Here is an 18,705-nt window from a genome sequence, read left to right as displayed (position 1 = left end):
AACCATCGTCTCTGGGGACAGGGCTCTGGAATCAGCTTTTTTAGCGAACCAAGGTTGGCACACCCCCATTGCCCTTACCTCATCAGGGCCTGAGACCTGTTGCCCACAATGTCCGTCCTCTGCTCCAGGAAGAGTCACTGTTGCCTGGACATTGCCAGCCCCCCAGCTTTCGGGAGCAGGCCCACCCAGGTTTCTGCTCTGCTCTCCGGCGTGGAGAGAGGCTGTGCCTGACAGTGCCCGCCTGGCCTTGCCTCGTCCCAAGCTGTCCTGCCGGCACTTCTGTTCACACAGGGCCACTGTAGGCAGGAGCAGCCCCTCTTGAAAGATGGCCAGCGGAGCCAGCAGACTGGGGCTCCTTCCCACATCCTACTTCCCCTGCTTATAGGAAAAGCCCCATGGGAAGCGGGTGTTTACTTAACCACTAGCACCTGCCCCCTGGGCTGTCTGCCCGGAGGTAGCAGGCCCTCTGCACTTCACCGACCTCTGCCGCCACCCCCTGGCCGCCTCCAGGAAGTGCAGCTTTGGGCCTGAGCGCTGCCTCTGGAGCTTTCCCTTGCTGACTCCCTGAAGCCGCATGGGTGCCCCAGGGAGCTTGCATACACGTGTGCTGAGCTGCCGTGCTTTCCCCAAAGGGCTTCTGGGGGGGATTCACACGTTTGGCTTTAAGTACCGCTTAAGATATTGTGAGGCTACTTTTCCATGGAAACAAGTCTGTAAAGCACATCCTTTTATGAACCGAAGAAGCTTTGATGGTAGGAATAGCGGCATTCCTTCTGTGCTGCTCGGGCCACACCTTTGAGTTGGTGACTTCAGATTGGGCCTCTTGGGTCCCTCTGTGAGGGGCTGCTGCCGCCTCGCTACTTCCTGCTCGCTCCTGGCTCGGAGGTGCTGTGTGCTCTGTCCCACTCCTGGCCACCCGCCAGCCTGATGCCAGCAGGGCACGCCCTCCTGCCTGCCTCCTTTCATCATGAGTTTGTGTTGCTAGTTTCATGTCAGTCTCCTGATTTTAAAACAAATCAATTATTTTTGCATCTCTTCCTTTCAAAGAAGAAAAAAATTCCAAAAGGAAGGTAGGCCAATGGCTTGAGTACGTGAACCATCTTTATTCCTTATGGTAACTTTTCTCCGCACACGGATGCTGTGCCTGGGCTGTGGGTCCTGACTCACAGGGGGGCCATTGCCTGGCCTCTGTGAGGGAACCTTCGGTGTCCAGGGCAGAAAGGCCTGGCAGCACGTCCCTGCTCTTCCCTTCCCGCCCTGAGCACTGTTTCTTTTTGCTTAACTGTGCACTCCTCTCTCCTGTCTTCTCTGTCTGGCCTGGACTTCATCTTGTTCTTTTTTTTTTTTTTTTTTAATCAGCCATTCTTTGACAGGTGAGTTCATATATCAGGCCAATAGGGCAAGTGTGTTATTTTAGTGTGATTTGGGGGGAGCCCACAGTACCCTCTCACCTTTATCAGGTGCTGGACCATGTTTTTACTTCAGACATTGGACTTGTGAGCCGATCAGTTGCTATTGTTTCCTTCTGCCCTGCTTGCTGTGCCTGGGTGAGGGAGCTTTTAATGTCAGTATTTCATTTGCTAATTAACTGTCAAAGGTAGGGGGGGGAGATGCTTTTTTGGAAGAGTTTGAGGGGAAGGAAGGACTTCTGTTGATTTGCACCATCTCTCCGACCCGTTACCATTGCATTATCCGTCTCGCTATTTAATGTCAATTCCTTTTTAACCAGAATCGTCTGGGTCCATCGCAGCAACATTGGAAAACTGGGCTCCTCGTGTCGTTCGACCTCCTTTAGGGGCCTAATGAAGAAGGCTTATTAATACTTCTTAATGAACAGAAGTTGCTGCGTGCCCCTGTCCCAAAGTGCAGTCGGTTTTTGCCCAGCAACTTCTCCATCATCCCTGGGCAGTGCGGCTTAGGTGGAAGGGGCTGGAGGTAAGGTGTAGGGAGTTCGGTCTTTCCCTCGTGGCTAGATCCTTACCAGAGTCAGTGCATCCAGAGCTCCGTGCCAGCCCCTGCGGGCTCCAGCGCCCTCACGGAGACCCTGCTCCCAGCTTCTCAGAGCTAGTGCTGTACACTGCCCCCACCATCGAACACGGCGAGTGTACACGGCACAAAGTTGTGGTTGGTGAATTGGCACGCTGTGTTGTTGCTGGGTCAGGTTCCTCAGGAGTTGAGGGACCCTGGATGCTGCACCCGAGAGGCCCAATGAACACGGGGCCCTGGGAGCCAGGAAAGGAGGGAGCGGTGCCCGTGAAGCCACCTGGCTGGGAGGCTGGAGGCCTGGCGCAGGCACCAGAGCAGCTCCCGGGCCTCTCTGCTCTTTCCGGCCACATGCTGGGGTGATTCTCACCTCTCCTGGGGCCCAGACAGTGGGGTGGAGGGGTGCTTAGGCTGGTGGGCGGTGCAAGGATTCATCCTCAGAAACAGGTGCTGTCTCAGGGCAGAGGCCTGGGCTTTGCCACTGATGAGACCTTCTCTTTCACCTGTTCTTTTGTCTCCAGCCCCCAGTCCTCTCAGCTTTAACTTCTGTTCCCAGTGCAAAACCCCTGCAAGAGAAAGGGAGCTGGTGCACATTATCCATATAGGGCTGAGTCCGTGGGTCAAGGTCATAAGCGAGCCAGTGGCTGAGCCACCCATGGGGCAGCCGAGCCCAGTTCAGTCCGCTCTCACCCCACCGCTCTGGGTGGGGGCCAGGCAGGGTGGTACGTGCCATCCAGGGTTGCCCCTCAGCCTCAGGAGCTGCGTAAGGGCCCACGATAGAACAGCTGACTTGCGAAGGAATCTTCTAAAGCCCCATTAGTTTGCCTCTTTGCCTCCCTCCCTCCAGTGGATGTGTCCCACAGTTATGACCCTGTTGACCCCGCTGTGTCAGTGTTGCCCTGGCTGACAAATGCATTTGGCCGAGGCCACCTGGTTTACAGCGCTTGGTGGGAAAGCAGCCGAGAAAACTGGGGGGGGGGGGGGTGTCTCAGTCCTCGCATCTCATCCCCGCCACCCTGTCACAAACCGGGGCCTCGAGGCAGGGCTCTGAGGCCATCAGAGCAGGCAGCGAGCAGGGACAGATTAAGACATGACTGCATTAGTCACACTGGATGTGACAGCTGAGCAACGTATCTCTGGTTCGTGTCTGAGAGACCCTGACACCCTTTCCAATGATGCGGAAGTAATAGTGTGTGGCTTCCACAAGCCTGTGTGGCAGGGAGAAGGCGGTCCGGAGTGAAAGCATGACTCACTGTGGGCAACACCGGTTTTGTTCCTGGCTCATCTACTCCTCGCTCACTTCTTTGCACCTGCTTTTGAAAAACCACAAAAAGTGACACAAGAGAATGACTTACGGGGGACCAAAGGGCCTCTCCCAGCTGGCCTCTTCACTTCCACCCCATGCCCAGGCGAACTGTGAGACACCTCCGGTGACCCAGGCACCTCCCTCCTTCCCGTAGGTGTGCAGCACCCCCCCCCCCCTCAGCTGGTTAAATCTCCCCAGTCTCGGACCACACTCCACACTCTTACCCAGGCCTCCTCGGGGCCTGGCATGGCTGAGCGGGGCAGGGGGGGCGCTACGAAAACACAGGAAAAGCAAACCTCTGTAGCCATGACAAAAATGGGAATGTTTTCCTCCGCACATAATCTCAACCAAACTAGGGAATGTTGCGAAAATAGCTTTCTGTTTCCCCTAGGGCATTCACAGTTTTATGAACAAACCAGATGAGCAGAGTGCATTTTTGTGTTCCTGAACTAGAGCCCAAGATTCCTTCTTCCCCATGTAGGGCATGTGATCCCCGAGTGGTGTCCCTCCAGCAACAAGAGGATGTCTTGCAGGCGTGCAGATGTCAGGCTGTGGGGGGCAACAGAAGGGACAGAGCTCCTTGCCATTTTTTCTTTTGTATCGTTGAGTGAAATCCGGTGGCACTCTGGCTCCCCGGCGGGGTGATGGCGTGACGCCCAAGCACTCTGGCGACTTGGCCTTGCCTCCTCTCAGCTCTCCTGCAGCAAACCTGCAAACACAGGGCTGAGAACCAGGCTCTGGGGGCAGGACCCCAGAGGTGTCCTGCCTGCGCTGTTTCTTCCATCTGCATGGTCACTGAGGGAACCCACTGGCGGCTTTGGAAGCACGCGAGCAGGGTTGGGTTTTCTAAAGGGCATGTGGCAATGCGCACCTGCCGTCGGTTAAACTGCAGCCTAGCCGCCCTCGCCTAACTCACTGGGTGACCTTGAACACGCCCCTCTTGCTCTGCCAATTATGGAGCACTGACCACGTGCTGGGTACTGGGCGACCACACACCTGATGAGTGTCAGTGGTTAGGTCTTCGCAACAGCGCCGTCTGTTGTCTGCATGATGCAGGTGACGAAGCTGAGGCATGCGGAAGTCACTTGATTTCCCTGGGCCACCCGCTAGGAAGAAGGTGGCGGAACTGGGCGTCTGCCCGATTCCTGAGCCCTGCCCTTTACTCCGGCAGATCCCATCCTCCCCGATCCTAAGGCCTGGTGTGATCTGTGGTGGGAACACCTGATCATGAGTGGGGGCAGGCACTGTCCTGCTCCTGCTCTGCTCCTGCCAACCCCCCCCCCCCCACACACACAGCTCCTCCTGCTCCAGAAAGAGCAGTGCTATCTTTTATTCATTTTGAAATTTGGCCATTAGTTGAAGAATTTGCTTGAAAGAAGAGTTCTTTTTGTTAAAAAAAAAAAATCCGCTTTGAAACCTACAGGACTTGATGTTTTGAAGCGCTTTCCTGACCTTCTCAGGCTCATTTCCCCCTACAACACCTGCCTCTGCCCCTCAGTCTTCATCCCATCTTAAAGAATCTGAGGTTGTCGCTTTGCACAGGCATTAGCATTAGTGCAAATAAGAAATATTCGAGAGAAATCAATCTTAACCAAAAAATGGTGTTGCATTACACAAAAAAGCTCCCCCCGCCTAGTCTGTGTCCTTCACCCCTGGGGGTGCCACCAAGGAGCGGGAAGGCGGCTGACTTTGGGAGTCCCAGGCCACTTCCTCACTTTGCAGGAGAGCTTGCCCGCTGTGCTCAGCTTTCTCACCTGTCACTAGCCACCCTGCATGGCCCAGGGGAGGTGAAAGAACAGAGGCAGGCCAGCAGAGGCCCCTCTGAGAGCTGTGGGAAACAGGCCTCAGCAAGGCTTCCTACACACCCCATGGGCCCACCTCCCTGCCTGCTTTCCCTTGTGCTCCCCATCCCTTTGCCAGGTTTACCCCCCAAGACTCTTTACCCCCCTCCATGCCCACCCCGGCCCCACTCTTCCACCCTGTGGACCCAACTCAGAGGCCTATTTCAGGCTGAGCTCGCAGAGGAGAGAGAAGCAAAGGCATTACACACTTGGGAGCTCATTGCTTTTCCTCGGCTCTGTCACCCACAAAAAGCATTCATCCGGGGCATGTGGCATGGGAAACCCACTCCCCATCCCTTTCCTCGGTTCCTATGGGGGCTGACTCTAAGGGTGCGCCAGGGAGCCTGGATGCTGTCCACACCTGCTGTCCGACCTCCAGCCCTCACACCTTTCCTCACCTCGCCAGCTGCTTGGCCCTGGTCCCTATCAGGCCCAGCTGCCTGTGCATTTGACCTCCCAGGCTGCTCTGTCCCCAGCCCACTCCTTTCCCTTTCTTCCAACAACCCTGTGCTCTTTCTCCCTTGAGAATTAGAAAGGCGGGTTGTGGTGGGGGGGGGGTCCTCCAGAGAGGGACCTGGAGGTAGATCCAGCCCCACTTCAAACTGTGTGACTTTGAGCAAGGCACTTTCCCTCTGAGCCTCAGTCAACTCATCTGAAAATGGGCACAAGAGCACGTGCCTCCTGGGGTGTGGCCAGAAATGAAGGAGAGGCTGTAGGGCCCTGAGCAGGGGTGCCTAGCTCCAGCCTCGTGTTTGCCCTGAGTGAAATGATATGTCTGCCCCACAGAGCTCGTGAGGAACTGTGGCTTTGGCGACATCTGTTTCACCCCTGCCTGCTTCCCCATCCCCATTCCCAGTCCACAGAAGATACACGCATGTGGTTGAGTCTTTTCTTCCTCAAGCAGGAACATTTCTTTCCCCTTTCCTTGAAGGTGAAGCTACACTTGAAGAGGAAATGAAAGCTCGTCTTCAGCCCAGCTTGCCCGGAGGAGCTAGTGAGGGTGAGAACATGGGTCGGGACTGCGCAGAGCCAGGCCTTATGCCCCCGAATCTTGGCAGACTCTGGCGGCCAGGCCTGGGGAGGCAAAGCCACGGCTTCCGGAGGGGGCCTCCAGCGGCCAGCAAATGCCTCTCTCTCGGGCTCAGCCTGAGCGGCTTCCCAGAATAAAAGGAGATGCTTCGGGAGCTGGTTAAGTGATTTTCAGCAATTTCAGAAATTGCCTCCGCTGGTTTAGATTTCCCCACAGCCTTAGATTAAACCAGAAAGAAAAAGGGCCCCTGGTGATTAGAAGAAAGCATGGCTTTGTCCTAGGCGGGCCAGCCACTGTCGGCTGCTTCTGAAGGAGAGGGAGAGGCCTGAGTTGGTCCTGCCATGTGGGCGGCCTGCCACAGGCCCTGGCTCCCCCTGGCCTCAGCTTTAGGCCTGGGGCCCTGGCACCCCTACACGGCATCACTCACCAGTTTGCCACGTCCTCAGCTCGAACCTGCTCATCACAGCTGATGTAACACTTCCTCCTCGCCCTAAAAAAAGACAACAAAAACCAAGCATTGTCTCTACAGTCCACCTATCAGACTTAACCTCTAAACTCTCTGTTTGCTTCTGTTTTTCCTTCGCTGGATGGGGATGAGGGTGCCAGGTTCAGATCAACTAGCTTTCTCTTTCCAGAAACAGCTGGGAGGAAGAAAAAGCCAGTTCTTGGGGTACCCAGTGGGTGCTGTCTTGAGTGCTACTGTTAAGATGGGGTTTCCTAAAAAGGGACATGTGTCCTGGCCACAGCTAGAACTCATAGACAGCCTGCAGACAGCAGGCATGTCTGGGCCTGGTGCTGATCTTTGGGGAAGGAGAAAGGCTACTGACATTGAGTGTCTGGGTCATATCTCAGTGGTGGGGGTCTGTCAGGCCTTCTTCGTCCTCCCCTTCCTCCTCCTCAAAGAGCTGTGACCTGGGCGTGCCTGATTCTGACCCACACAGCCCATTGCTCCAGGTTGCCCCATTCCCATCTGCCTCCATGGGCCACCCCTCCAGCCTCTGCCAGGGCTCCAGTCACCTTCGCAGTCTGGGAGATGAGGTTTTGGCCCTGGAACCCGCTGTTGATCCGGATAACCAACAGAACCAGAGAACCTGAGAATCACATTCTAACTCCAGCCCTGCTTTTGTCTCCACATAAGACCCTAGGGGTTAACTTGACCTCTTCTCCATCTCCAGAAGATTCTCATCTCTGCTCCCTATTGCTCCGGCACCATCATGGGAACCAAGAAGAAGTCACTGTTCTTGGGGCTGGCGTGGGGAGCTGAAGAGCGGGCATGCCTGTGCACTCCGTGGCTGAAGCCCGGGCCATGTTCAGACGGGGGAGGTGGACCAGGGTCACACGTCTGCATGCACTGTTTTGCCTGATAACAAATGGTTTTATCTCCTGATACTAGCATGTATTTTATAAATTCCTTAATATTAAATTGTAAATTATAAATTATCCCAGGGCAGGGGCGCCTGCATAGCTCAGTCGGTTAAGCGTTCGACTCTTGGTTTCGGCTCAGGTCCTGATCTCAGGGTCATGAGATCGAGCCCCACGTTAGGCTCTGAGCTCAGCAGGGAGTCTGCTTGTCCCTCTCCCTCTGCCCCTTCCCACCTTCTCTGAAATAAATAAATAAATAAATAAATAAATAAATAAATAATAAAATCTTAAAAAAAAAAAAATTCCCCAGGCAGCCAGTGCCCTGCAGACAGTGTAAAAGGCCACATCCTGTCGCTGCCTCTTTCACGTTACATGTGGCGCGCACACCCCGCCCTGCTCCTCCTGCCCTCTGTGATGCCCATCCTTTTACCATGTGTCTGCACCTGAAGGTGGTCTCCCGTTTTTTGCTATGTTGTAAACTGCATGGGAGTCGGGATCCTGACATGGAGACCTCTCCGTACCGGACCTACGTCTGCATTTCACCTGCGCGTGAACCTGGGCAGCGCACTTGCCGTATCAGAGCAGGTCACTGCCTCCCAGCAACAATCAGAGCCCATTCGGAGCCGGAGGAAGTCCGGGATGGAGTGAAGACAGCCCAGCTCATGCTGAGCTCATGGCTGACCGGCCAGCCTGGAGGCCTGGACTCAGGGCCTGCTGGCCAGTGGGCCAAGCCCTCCTTTCACAGGTCCCATGTCTGGAAAAGGCTTCACGTGATGCCAAGCACACAGTAATGGTCAGCATTAACCAGGGTATTACAGCAGCTTGTCATTTGGTCACTCGACCAACAGTCTTACTGCTGACGCCAGGAACAGCGGACCTCGGTGTCCCTGGTGACCACAAACCAGCAATGAGGACATGAAGCTCCAGGCTCCGCCGCCTCCTTGGCCGCAGCTGGAAGGCGAGTGTGCGTCTGTTGCAAAGAATGACTTCCCGGAAAGTGTCAGGAAAGTCACTGATGCCCCAGGTCTCCTCTGATTAATCTGAATAATCAGCCTGACTGCATGGGGAACTTGGGGACAAAAGACACCAGTAAGGAAAAGGAAGGGAACAGCCCAGGTAAGCGTCTCTGCCTGCTACTCCCCCTCTACCATGGGGAAGACGTGCTCTCCACGGGCTGGTGGCTGTGAGCCCTTGTTTCCCTGCCCAGAGGCATGGAGTGCATCCCATTAAGCTCCAAGCCCATTTTGGCAGCCTTTGTGGGTGCTTAGAGAGCTGCCCAGCCCATAGGTTGAGTCCCTGGTCTTGACAAAGTCACCCCAAGCTCTCGTGCCTTCGGCCACAGACCTGAGTGCAGATCCCCGCTAGGCTGTCTCCCGATTTCATGATTTACTGGACGATTTACTCCCTCTCGAGCCTCAGCCTGAACTCTATCTAAATGCTACCTATGTTTTATTTTCAATTTTTCTTTTGATCAAAATAATCCGTGTCCAAAGTTTTAAAAGTGGAGATATATTACAAGGCTGGTAACCCAAAGGTGACAGGTTTCGCCCTCCCCCCACCCCCCACCAGCTCTGAGCTTCCCTCTCCCTGGCCCCTCCTTTCAGTCCTTTTGGCCGGTTCTTCTTCTGTTTCCCTTCTCATTTCTAAATAATTTGCTTATATTGCTATTTCTTGATTTTTCCCCTGTTAGAACACAGACCTCATAGTATGGAGAAATGAGCAAACTTTATATACTTCCCTCCCATCCTTCCGAAGGCACAGTCTGGGGCAAATGGACAGTCAGTGTTTATATGTTTTAAAACTATGTAAATATTGTTCTCTGCTAAACCAAATAGTATACTATTTCCTTTCTGCTACAATCCATTGTTTTTCCTCAAGCTACTAATTATTATCTCTTTTCTTTCCATTGCGACTGCCGCTTCTCCTCCCCCTCCTCCTCCTCCTTCACGCTCTACCCTACAAAATCAAAAAACTCTGCGCAAACACCATAAAGACCTAAACCAGGGGAGAGCCCCCAGCCTGAGGCTGCTGCAGCCCAGAGAGGTGACAGCCAGGTGAGCAGAACCGCACGGAAGGTTTAATAGGACTGCACGTGAGGGCAGAGGGCAGAGGCAGTTCCTCCTGCTTGTCCTGAATATTCCTTCCCCCATGCCCTTTCTGTCCCTACCCCAGGTAGACCTGACCACAGGCTGGGCCACACTTTCTCTGACCACCCTCTGGCTACCTGCCCTTAAATGTGCTCAACCAGGCCGAAACTGTGAAGAGTCATGGCTCCAGATCAGGTACTGAGCATTTAGCACAAACAAAGTGACCTGCCTGGCCCTGGGAACAACTGGCATCCAGGGTAGGAGGTGACCGATGACAGCCCAAGCCCCAGAAAAGGACTCAGTGCCCATGAGGCCCCTACATGCCTCCAGGGCCACCAGCACCACCACCCGCCATCCCGGACAGGGCCATTCTTCCTCACTCCCAAGTCTCCTTCATCGGGGTGCTGAGCTCTGACCCCACTCCCAGTGAGCTCTGATCTTTGTTGCTCAGAGTTGGCTAAGGTCAGCTCTGGGGAAAGTGTGGAGGGCCCAGCCATCCAGTTGTTTCCACAAAGGCAACCCTCAGCCATGGTTGCCTGAGTCCCTAAAAGCACCACACACCCCTGCAGGGGACAGAGAGAGCCTCCTAAGTCCAGAGCTCTTGCCAGAAACCCCTGTGCCTCACATCAAAGAGGCTTATGCATTGTCTGGGGCCACTGACTGCCACTGTCCGGCTTACCTCAGAGGCAACACACCAGAGTGCCATCCACGTGGTCATGCCAGTGCGAAGTCACATCTCAGGGGGTCTGCCCCTGGGCCGGACCACCCCCGGGAGCAGCACCCCAGGGAACAGCGCCGGGTGTACCTCCTCGGCCTCAGCCATCAGGAAACAAGGAGTGGGCGTCAGAGGCACTTGGGAAATTGAAGACGCAGACATCCCTCCAAGCAGCTGCACACTTTCTAAACAGACAACTCACCAGGATCTAATCTGCAACTCAGATTCAATTGGCTAAGTAGGGAAGAAGAAAGTGTGTGGTTGTCATGGCAACACCAAATTGCCCAGGACTGGTTGATCTCTAAGGTGGAGAAGGGAGGGGAACAGAGCCAAGCTTCTGTTTCACTGGCAGGGATGTTCTGGGGAACGGGGGCCAGGCTGGACCCACCAGCATTCTTCCTGTCCCCCCAGCTCGGGGCTGCAGGCCCGAGCCGTGTGGTGTGGGGCCGAGGGGGGCTGGCTGGCTCAGGGCCCACACTTGGGGGCTGGGTTCAGGTGGCTTGGCGTCTGTATTCCAGACCTACCATGTAGCAGCTTGGATTTGGAGCCCCCCTGCTCCTCCTGACCCCAGTCCTGGGCCTTCCTGCCCATGCTTGTGCCCTTGGGCCTGCTCACGGATGGCACAGCCCCTGAGTCCAGTCTGGATGATCGAGGAAACAACAGCCTCACCAGAGAGCGCAAGCCACAGCCTCACGGAGGAGGATATGGGGCCGATCCTTCCACTCACCAGCATGCCACGCTGCCAGTCTGGCCCTTCCTCCTCACCAAGAATGAAATGGAGCCAGCCCAATGGGTTGCCAGCGTGGACCATGCCAGCCTGGGCCCAGGCCTGAGGCCCACCTCATCTCTGCTCAACCTCTGACCATCCAGGGCCCATAGGAGGAGGTCCTGGCCCTCAGCAGACCTCCAAGGCCCTGCCGATGGCGGCGTGTCATCTTTGTGGTTGCAGGGCCTGGCCGTAGGAGGGCCTCCGTGGACAATCCGTGAAGGGATGAGCGAGTGAATGCATGAGCAGATAGCTGGATGTGTGAGGACCGGGAGCAGAAGAGACGGGAGGCCAGGTTGGGGTGACTAACTGGCGTGAAAGCCTCAAACTAGGCTGAGAGGGGGCTGTATGTCAGGCTCCCTGTCCCCAAGTTCTGCCCTAGTCCTGAAGAAGCTCCTGTCTTCCAGAGGGACCACGGGGGTCCCCTGCAGATGTGGCCTTGTTACTTGATCCCCCCTCAAAGAGACTGAGACCCCAGGGCCCATCCCCCAAAGCCTGGCTCACCTGGGCCCTGGTGGAGCCTCCCTGGGAGCCTGCAGACATGACTGCTTTGCTACATGGCCTGTGGGTTCTCCCTCTTGTCCAATTAGTGCTAATTGGGAGCAGGAAGTTGTGGGGGGTGCTGGAGCTCTGATGTCCTTGGCAGAACCTAGAAGCTTCCTGCACTAGGCCCTTCCCCAGAGCTGCAGGGTCTCCTGTATGACCCAGGCAGGAAGGCTCTCAGCCACTGCAGATTGGGTTGTCCTGGCCACCGCCTAGCCTGGGTGCCAGCTGCCCCCAGGGATGGGCAGGCCCACCTGGTCCACATTGCATCTTGTGCCTGGCAGGAGTCATGACTCTTTGTAGTTTCAGATGATAGAAATGGAAGGGCAGGAGGTCTCAGAGCCTGGTGCGGAGGGACTGGGTTGGGGGGGTGTCTCCTGAGGCTGAGGTCTTAGCCTCCACCCACGGCTCAGTAAAGGCAAGGAAAGACTTGCTTGTCTGCCCAGGCACACACTCTTGCCTCCCTGGAGAGGTGGGATTTCCCTTTATGTTCCTCTCCTCCCCCATGTCCCCTGCCTCCTTTCTCCTGAGGTTGGGGCAGAGATGGGGGTGTCCAGAGGCAAAGCACCTTTTGGCTCAGGGCCCTAGGCCAAGTTCTCAACTCCAGTGGTACTTCCCCACTGACGGGCACTGGCCACAGCCTGATGTCAGAGGCTGCAGTCAGGGAAGGCCCCACTCCAGCTGGGCAGGGACACTCCCCATTCCAGAGCTAAGGCTCTCCTAAACCCTAGAGCACTTGCATTGACCAGCATCTATGAGTGCCTTCATGCTGGGCACGGGCAGGCCTCCCTTGTGACAGACTCAGACTCCGTCACCCTAGGACCACTCAGAGCCTCAAGCTGGGGGGCTCATATCTGGAAGCAGGGATCTCAGAGCTCAAAGGTGCTGAGAGATTAAGATTCCTGGGCGCTGGCTCCATGGACCAGCCTCAGTTTCAGCCCCTGTGCAATGGGCCTGTTCCTGTGCAGCAAGCAGGCACTTCAAGAAGGCAGGGAGGGGGGACGTGGGGCTCCTCTGAGGCTCGGGAACTGGGGAGAGGCCCAGCCACCAGTGACCACTAGAGGGCGGAACTCTCCCATGTGTTTCCTCCAGAAGGCTAGTGAGCGGAGCAGGGCTGGAAGGAAACAATGGCGCAGCGGGCCCCTGGATGTGGACGTCCTCTGCCTGCCGCAGGACTGCTGTTAGGCTCCAGCAGACGCTGGGACACTGGCCAGGTGTCCACCTGGGCCCCAGGCCCCATAAGACTTCCCTGTGCCTTCAGGCTTTCACTTCCGGCCTGCCCGGCTCTCTTAGAACATCAGCAGGAGACACCCTTCAGCATCCTCTGGGCACAATAAGGAAACTGAGGCAGGGAAGGACGTACCTGACTGCATCCTGTCAGTTGGGTTGGGGGAGACATTTCCTGAGGGCTGACCATAACTCCTCAAGGCCATTGCTATTGGAATCACCCCGCTTTTGCAGATGAGGAAACTGAGGCTCAGACAGGCTTTCATTTGCCTCAGGTCCCATAGCAAGGGTGGGGGCCGGATTCCAGCCCAGGCAGGGTAATGGCCGAGCAGAGACATCTTCCTGTAACCCTCCCGACGAGAACATGGGCATGCACGCAGGGCCTGGTGGCTGCAGCAGGAACAGGGTGCCAGGCATCCTGCCATCCGCCCTCGTCTGGACCTGACTGACAACGAGGCCAAGGACCGCTGTCTCGGGCCCGTGCTCTCCATGAGGATGCCCACCTCCTCCCCCAGGCAGGAGGAGCTGTGAAGAAGCTCCTTCATGCCTGAGCAGCACCCCTCAGGTAGGGCCACTCGGTGCTCTCAGGAAGTGGGTGCCCTTTAAGGGCACCGAGGGCAGATTGCTGACTTCGTGAGGCCCTGCCTGCAGCCACGGAGATCAAGGACCTGCTTCTGGGCCCTTTGCTTGGCCTGGCTCTCCCAGCCAAGCTTGGAGCTCTCTGACCAGGGCAGGGGAGGGGTAATTCCTACCTCAGACAGCCCCACTTCTGCCCTGTGACAGAACGAGGAGGCCTCGGGCCCTAGAGCTGCTGCTGGGCATCATATCCCCAGTAAGAGCGCAAGCAGTTGGAGGTTGAGGCCGGCTCTCCCACTATTGCCAGGGAGCACCGGACGTCGAGGGTGTGTTGAGGGCCTGTTTGTGGGGCTAGCACTGGGCTGTGACCTGTAAGGCTCATGAACGAGGCTGATGTGAATAGAGACCCAGTTCAGCAGCTGGGTTGGGGTGCAGGGGCCAGGGTCCGCTGGGAGAGGTATCTCTGGAACCAGATCTTGCTCTGTAGCCCAGATGGGGGCCCCCGGTGTGTTGAGACCATCAACATCAGGCCGGCCTGGGAGAGTAGCTGCACAGGCAGGTACAAATGAGGGACTTAGGGGAACCCTGCCCTCCAGCCAAGTATCTGGGGAATAAAACCCCTCAGACTGCAGAGTGTACCCCCTTTAGTGCAAAGGTCCCCTCAGCAGCTCCAGGGTCCAATGGAATCACTGTACCCATTTTACAGATGAGGACACCCAGCCTCTGGCCTCACCACTCTTTTGCCAACAGCTTCTTCACCAATCTCCTTGGCTTTAGTTTTTTTCTTCCTTATTTTCAGCTTTCAAAGAAAATAGTTTAAATTCTAAAAGTAATTATTTAGTTTTTATTATGTAAAAATACACGAACATACCTTCCTTTTAAAAATGTAATCCAAAAAAATTAGGGGCACCTGGGTGGCTCAGTCACTTAAGCATCCAGTGCCTGGTTTCACTCAGGTCATCTCAGGATCCTGGGATCAATCCCTGCATCAGGCTCTGCACTCAGCATAGAGTCTGCTTGAGATTCTCTCTCTCTCTCCTCCCCCCCTGCCTCTCTTCCTGTTCACACATGCCTGCACCCACATGCATGAGCTCTCCCTCCCTCTCTTTCTCTCTCTCTCTAAAATAAACAAATAAATCTTTAAAAAAGAAACAAAAAAAAATTTTAAATAATAAAACAAAATGCAATACAAAAAGATTAAGTGAGAAGAGTCCCATGGCCTGTTCCCCACAACTTCATGGTTTGCTAGAGTTAGTAGTTCAGTATTTCTCTATAAAATGAGAATAATACTACTTGTGCTACCCAGCCAATAGGTTTGTTACATAAAAACAGGAAGTGCTCGTTAGTATGTGAGTTTCACATACATAGCTGATTTTTCCAATGTCCTATGAAGGTGCAATGAGTGCAGGTCCGCTGGTGCTGGTCCTGGGTGGTGCTGAGTGCCCTCATCCTATAGGTAACCCATCAGTAAAGGAGTCAGGCCCCGACTTCCTCTCTCCGTCCCCTCGTGTTGGCTTCAAGACTCAATCGTCTTTAAAATTTCACATCTTGGGGGCGCCTGGGTGGCTCAGTGGTTTAAGCCTCTGCCTTCGGCTCGGGTCATGGTCCCAGGGTCCTGGGATCGAGTCCTGTGTCGGGCTCTCTGCTTGGCGGGGAGCCTGCTTCCTCCTCTCTCTCTCTCTCTCTCTCTCTGCTTGCCTCTCTGCCTACTTGTGATCTCTCTCTGTCAAATAAATAAATAAAATCTTAAAAAAAAAATTTCACATCTTGAACTATTTTGGGGGCTTATTTTCTCCTTTCTCCCCACCCCTCCACAATTAGATTTGGGTTGGGATGGAAGCAAATAGGGAGGTGGGAGAAGCCTGTGCCTCCCCCACCCCAGATAAGGAGACTTATTACACTAATACTAGGCCAAAACATTTCATTTCAATGTGAATTTTCATCATTACTCATGAATTTGCTCATATTATTATTTATTTGTATGTATGTGTATAAGTTGGTGATTTAAAATGCATATGTATTGTGATAATCAAGAAGATCAACATATCCATTATTTCACATAGTTACCTGTTTTGTGTGTGTTTGGTGAGAACTTAGGATCCCCTTTCTCAGCAAAGTTCAAGTATATGATACAGTGTTGTTACCCACAGTTACCATATTGCAGATCAGCTATCCAGAATTCCTCCATCTTGCATCACTGAAACTATGTACATCTTCATCAATGTCTCCCACTCTATCCCTCCCCCAACCCAGACCCTGGTAACCATTCTACTCTTTGTTTCTGTGAGTTTGGCTATCTTAGATTTCACATGTAAGTGAGATCATACAGTATTTGTTTTTCTGTGTCTGGCTTAATTCACTTGGCATAATGCCCTCCAGGCCCACCCATTTTGCCAATGGTGGGGTTTCCTCCTTTTTTGTAGCTGAATAATAGTCCTCCGTGTGTGAGTGTGCGTGCGCGCCTGAGCACATACCACACTTTCTTAACCATTTATCCACTGGTGGACGCTTAGACTGCTTCCATGTCTTGGCTATTGTGAATAATGCTGCAATGAACCTGGGAGTACAGATGTCTCTTTGAGATCTGGAATTCAGTTTCTCTGGGTAGATGCTGAGAACCCCTTGCCGGGTCATGTGATAGTTGTGTTTGTGTTCCCACCAACAGAGTGCTGGGGTTCTCTTGCCAATACTTTTTTCCTTCCTTCCCTCCCTCCTTCCCTTCCTCCCTTCCTTCCTCTCTTCCTTTCTTTTTTCTCTTTCTTTCTTCCTTCCTTCCTTTCTTTTTTTCTTTCTTTCTTCCCTTCTTCTTTCTTTCTTTCTCTCTCTCTCTTTCTTTCTTCTAATAGCCATCCTAATAGGTGTGAGGTGATATCTCATTGTGGTTTTGATTGGTGATGGTGAGCATTTTTTTAAAAATTTATTTATTTATCTGACAGACAGAGATCACAAGTAGGCAGAGAGGCAGGCAGAGAGGGGAAGGGAAGCAGGCTCCCTGCCAAGCAGAGAACCCGATGTGGAGCTCGATCCCAGGACCCTGGGATCAGGATCTGAGCCAAAGGCAGAGGTTTTAAGTCACTGAGCCACCCAGGCACCCCAATGGTTGAGCATTTTTGCATATGCCTGTTGGCTATTTGTCATCTGTATGTCTTCTCTGGAGAAATGTCTATTCAGTTCCTTTGCCCATTTCTTAATCAGGTTATTTTGTTGTTGTCGTTGCTTTGGTTTTTGCTGTAGCGTTGTCCGAGTTCATTGTCAGATGCGAGGTTTGCAAATATTTCCTCCCATTCCGTAGGTTGCCTTTTCGTTTTGCTAACTCATCTTTTCTTATTTAGCAACCACTTTTTTTTTTTTTAAGATTTTGTTTATTTGAGAGAGAGAGAGAGTGAGTGAGCGCACGCCAAAGAGCTCAAGCAGGGGGAGGGGCAGAGGGAGAAGAGAAGCAGATTCCCCGTTGAGCGGGGAGCCCAGAGCCCAAGGGCAGATGCCCAATCAACTGAGCCACCCAGGTGCCCCTTTAGCAACCACTTGTGCTTCCTCTTCTATGACGTCTGTTTATATCGTTGGTCCAACCCCATTACGCTTTTATCTGTTTCTTACTGATGCTGCGTTAGGGATTTTACTCCTTTGTGACACATGTGCGCAAGTGTTTTCTCTAGTCTCTCACTCGCGTTTTAACTTCGTTCATGGTGTCGTTTGTCACACACACGTATACTCTTTCTAAAATGTGTGCCTGACCTTGTCTCTGCCTTGCGCAAATCCCTGGCTGTCTCCCCAGAGGGCGGTGCATGCCTGCCGCCTGTCCGGGGAGCACAGGAACTGAGAGCCTACTCCCTCCTTCCTCCCTGTGCAACCCTCTCTGAGCCTCGGAGTTCACAGCTGTAAAAGGGGCTAATGACAGTCCCCACCCCATGAGGCTGCAGTGGGACCATCACGGTCCCAATGAGCCCTTGTACCGTCATTGTCAGTATCATTACCATTCCCCGCATCGGGCCCTTTGGGATCAACCCCCCAAACCCTTCCCAGCCCTATCTCCTGCACCACGGCCAGGGGATCTCCTCACTGTTCCCTGCACTTGCCCATGTCCCCCATCCAGACCTTGTCTTCGCCTGTCTCATTCTTCTTCTCTGTCCCTCCCGGCCCCAGGCCTCTCATAATTTCTTAGTCTGCCCTCACTAAATTTCCATCCCCCTCCATTGGATGAGACCTGACCCCTTCACCCCACCCCACTCCAGAGCCCTCCCACTTCTCTCCCTTTCTGGGGGCCCACGCCATGCCCTTGATCCTCAGCTACTGTGATCTGGGGCCCAGCGGGTCTTCCCATTGATGGTGCTCTTCTCAGGGACAGAAGCTAGGTGCCTCTCACCCCTGTTAGCCTCCCCTGCTCCCTGGCCCACAGAGGATCTCACCACGGCCTGTAGCCTATCCTGTTCTCCTATCTCCTCCCCAACCAAGGAGATACCGCTCACACTCAGCTCATGTGGAAAGGCAGGGGCAGAGCTGGGAAGATCACCCGAGGGCCTGACCTCTGCCCAACCGCATGGCACGTGCCCAGATTACAGAGTGGGAGACACCTGGCCCCACCCCCAAGGTCTTTGTGTCTGCTGAGGCAGGAGCTGCCTGGTGAGCCCTGTCCTGAAGCACAGCCTGCCGACTCCTGACCTTGGCTCCTTCCCTGAGTCTGGGAGACCCTGGAGATTGGGGTCAACTGTTTGACGGGCCCTCTGCTCTGGGCTGGATCTGGACAACACCCCAGCCCCAAGTTCTCCCCGACACTGACAGCTGGGCCAGCTGAAGATGTGGCTGGCCTGGTCCTTGCTTGAACCTAAAGTGATCCACTTGGGAAAGGTCAACCTTTCCTGGACCTCTGTCTCTGGAAGAGCGATCTCTTTCTCTAAGCTTTACTTCCTACCTCCAGAATATGGGGTGAAGGGGGACCTGGGGCAGGAGGTAGAAATGTGATGGGCAGGTGGGTGCTTCGGGCAGCTGAAAGGTGGGGCCCAGGTACTGGGAGCTCCGTGTGGATTTTAGTGTCCCCCGGGCTAGGTGCTGGGAGAGGCTGAAGTGTCCTGGACCTGTCTCAGGTGTTGCTGCAGACTCTCCCGGAGCGCATTGCCCTTCTTCCATGCCCTCCAGCAAAGAGCGCTGGCGCTTTCTGGCTAGCCACCAGGGGCTCCAGGGCAAGAGAGGGCAAACCAAGAAAAGCCCATTCTTAGGAGGCCCTGGGCTCACTTTTCTTTGCTCAAAGAAGGCTCTGAGTGGAAGAGGGTGG

At 54.3% G+C, this 18,705-nt stretch overlaps 1 long non-coding RNA gene across 1 annotated transcript; it reads right to left on the bottom strand.

The window, feature by feature from the left end:
- Window positions 1-1,010: 1,010 nt before the first annotated feature.
- Window positions 1,011-10,463, bottom strand: LOC123932952. The gene is made up of 3 exons (XR_006816488.1): window positions 10,289-10,463; window positions 6,588-6,650; window positions 1,011-3,998 (listed from the first exon to the last, which is right to left on the bottom strand). It is a non-coding gene; the product is annotated as an uncharacterized LOC123932952 (long non-coding RNA).
- Between the last annotated feature and the right edge of the window lie 8,242 nt (window positions 10,464-18,705).

Source organism: Meles meles, chromosome 20, assembly GCF_922984935.1.
Source record: "Meles meles chromosome 20, mMelMel3.1 paternal haplotype, whole genome shotgun sequence".
Lineage (NCBI taxonomy): Eukaryota > Metazoa > Chordata > Mammalia > Carnivora > Mustelidae > Meles > Meles meles.
The sequence above is the reverse complement of the archived record's forward strand: the minus strand, read 5'-3'. Positions and strand labels throughout refer to the sequence as shown.